The following is a 3,915-nucleotide window of genomic DNA, read 5'->3' on the forward strand; positions in this document are numbered from 1 at the left end:
GACATAGTGGCAGTCACAATGGGCTCAAGCATAACAACAAATGTGACTCTGGCACAGGAAAGGGCAGCGTTTCATTCTGTTGTGCAGAGTTTCTATGAGTCAGAACCAGCTTGATGGCACGTAACAACAATAACAACAATAACAGAGGCACAAATGGCTAAGCACTATTTTAAAAGGGTTGGTGGTTCAAGCCCACGCAGAAGCACCTCCGAAAGCAGGCTACACAATCTGCTTCCAAAAGCTCACAGTGTTAAAGACCCTAGCAGCTGTTTTACTGTGCACACATGGAGTCTCCATGAGTCAAAATCAACTTGCCAGCAACCAGTACCATAGCAACAACATAGTGATGCATGAGAGACAATAAAGAAATATTTGCCCTTGAGCAAGTAAGTAAATGGATGAATGAGTATATATCACTGTCTTGCTGCTGTCTCTTCTATTTTTGTCTTCTTAGTAAAGCACTTCAGTACCATCTTCTTTCCCAAACTATTTATGATGAAGGTTATTTTCTATATTGAGGATAGCAGCAGACAGACAAAGACAACCACATCCATAATATTGATTCTATTAATTCTGGTGACTTCCACTGATCACCTAAAAATTGCAAAACTGATTTAGACATGAAAATTTTAAAGTAATAAATTAGTCCATGATAAACACAGATAAAAAATAAATAACAATTTAGAAAAGAAAATTTGAAAAGGCCTGGATTTTAGAGTTCAGGATTATAAAAGGCATAGGTTTTTAAGAAATTAGGAGTTGAGGGTATATTTCAGAAAGTAGGTAAAAATCAAGTGAGCAAAATTGGTTATTTTAGGATAAGACAGGGTGAAGTTTTGGAAAGTATGATGTGATTAGTGCTTATGCCAATTTTTCAAATCATTCTTGTACTTTCCTTGTCTCTGATTAATTTTCTAAGCTTTGCACATCATTCAGCATTTTTGGCAACTACTGAACTCTGCCATTGTGCAAATGTAGAAATAGACAATACATATATGAAAAGTTGTAGTTGTGGTCTAATAGCATTTTATTTGCAGTAATAGGCCATGGACAGGATTTGACCTGTAAACTATAATTTTATCCCTGTTCTAGAACCTCAGCTATTTGTCTCTAAAATGGGAGTCATAATATACTTACTTCATAGGATTTGGTAAGGATCTGTTAAAGCATAATATACGCAAAAAAATATATATATGTATGTATGTATATATTATCAGGTACCATTTTATTGATAGCTTAATTTTTTCTGAGTATTTTAGATACTTGTTGTACTATTCCTCATGATGAATGGAGTCCTGGTATGGTGCTGTAGGATATACACTGAACCCCAAGGTTGGTTTCAATTGCAAAGTTGGTGGTTCAAACTCATCAGCCACTCCTCAGAAACCATATACAGGGTTGCTATGAGTTGAAACTGACTCGACAGCACTTATCAACAACATTCTTCACAATAAGTCTGTGAGGTAAGCATTGTTTATCTCTGTTTAATAAATGAGAAAGCTGAAACGCAGAAAGGTGAGACTAACTTGCCCAAGTTTACACAATGAGTAGGTGACATGGTTGGCAGTGAAAGCCCACTTACTAAGTCTTGAACCAACAGAGTAGAATGTTGGATAGTCCTGTTGAACTTTGATCTCTGGACCATTCCCCCTTTTTTTTACATAGAAAAATGCTGATCACATCTTGCCCCTTTTCTGACCCACTTCTGGCAGTCTTGGTCCCAAAGTAAACTTTCATCAGATGCTATTAGAAAACTTAGGAAAGGAATGTTTCTATTGTCCCTTCCATCAGGGTTCTGCTGTTGTCGTGGTTGTTAATTCTCATCTTATCAGCATTGATGAATGGCGATCCCTCCCTTATACAACAGGACAGACCTGGGTTCAGTTCTGTGCCATCTTCACAGTCATTGGAATGCTCAAGCCCATTGTCGCAGTCACTGTGTATTAGGAGTGTCTTACAACCTAGAAGGCTCATCCTCCATCACTTTATCAAAAAATATTCTACTGCAATTCATAGGGTTTTCTTTGTAGAGCACTCCCTAGACTGTCTTAATCTGGAATCTCCACTGAGATTTGTCTATCATGGGTGACTCTGTTGGTATTAGAAATACTGGTAGCATAGCATCCAGCATTATAACAACATGCAAGCCACTATAGTACAAAAACCGATAGAAGGGTGGTGGACAAGATGAGGTGAATTGCCATTGACTATGATTTTAAGGAGTCCTGGTGTGGCATTGTATGATAAGCACTGGACTGGTAATGGCAAGGTCAGCAGTTCAGGTCCATCAGCAGCTTCTCAGAAAGCCTATACAAGGTTGCTGAGTCAGAACCGACTTGACAGCACTAAACAGTAACAATGAACTGAAAGTTTCTGTCAACTAGCAAGCAAGCATTCTTCATGGACTGTCTGGTTTATCACTCTACCTGATTTTCAAAATTAGATTCTCAAAGTAAACAAGATTGTTCTCCTCCTCTTATCAAATTAAAAAAGAGAAAGAAAGAAAAATGCCTACTACTGATGATTCTTTGGCTAAAAGTATTTAAGTAAAATGGAAATCATTGGGCAAGCAAAGAAAATTTGAAGAATATCTGAAAAAAACTGAAGGATTTGGCTTGGTACCAAGGCATGTCTAGAGTTGGGAAGCAAAATTTACAGGAATTGTTTCACAGCAGGAATTGTCTAGGCATTAGCCAGCCAATGGGATGAACAAATGTGCACCAATATTAGTTACTTGGTATAAAAATTAAGTTCAAAATAGAAATTGCTTTTGGTGCATTTCATGTCACATAACTGCTAGTGGAGGTTAGTTAGTACCTTGATTACAGCCCCACTGGAATATATCCAATCTCGAATATCAGTTCCTCAGAAGGAAATTAGGGTGGTGTTCAGAGGATAAAAAGATGTAGAAAGTAGAAATAATAACAATACATGACTGCAATAATTAAAACACTACCTCTATTCTTCAAAACCTGTGGTGAAAACTCCCTTAAACGTGTTAAGAGGTTGTTATTGTTGTTAGGTGCCTTCGAGTCAGAACTGACTCATAGCAACCATATGCATAACTGAACAAAGCACTTCCCAGTTCTGTCCCAACCTCACAATCATTGCTGCTGCCACTGTACCATTCTGTCTTGTTGTGAGTCTTCCCCTTTTTAGCTGACCCTCCACTTTACTAAGCATGATGTCCTTCTCCAGAACTGCTCCCTCCTGATAATATGTCCAAAGTATCAGAGACGAAATATTGCCATACTGGCTTCTAAGGAATATTCTGACTGTACTTCTTCCAAGACACATTTGTTTGCTCTTCTGAAAGTACATGGTACTTTCAGTATGCTTTGTCAATACCAGAATTCAAATGCATCAATTCTTCTTCAGCCTTCCTTATTCATTATCCAACTTTTACAGGCATATGTTATTGTTGTTGTTAAGTGGCGTCGGGTCAGTTCTGATTCATAGCAATGCTGAATAGTTTCCAAGGAGTACCTGGTAGGTTTGAATCACTAACCTTCTGGTTAGCAGTCCAATGCTTACCTGACTACGCCACACCAGGAGTCCACAGACATATTAGGCTATTGAAAATATCATGGTTTAGATTAGACACAGTTTAGTCCTCACAGTGACATCTTTGCTCTTTAATACTTTAAAGAGGTCTTTTGCAGCAGATTTGCTTAACGCAATACCTAATTTGATTTCTTGATTGCTCCATCTGAGTAAAATGGAATCTTTGGCAACTTCAATTGTTTCTTTGTTTATCGTGATGTTGTATATTGGTCCTAGTGTGAAGACTTATGTTTTGTTTACATTGAGTTGTAATCCCTACTGAAGACTGTATTCTTTGATCTTTATCAGCAAATTCTTCAAGTCCTTTTCTCTTTCATCAAACAAAGTTGTGTCACCTGTTTATCACAGGTT

The sequence above is a fragment of the Chrysochloris asiatica genome, unplaced genomic scaffold, assembly GCF_000296735.1.
Source record: "Chrysochloris asiatica unplaced genomic scaffold, ChrAsi1.0 scaffold00053, whole genome shotgun sequence".
NCBI lineage: Eukaryota > Metazoa > Chordata > Mammalia > Afrosoricida > Chrysochloridae > Chrysochloris > Chrysochloris asiatica.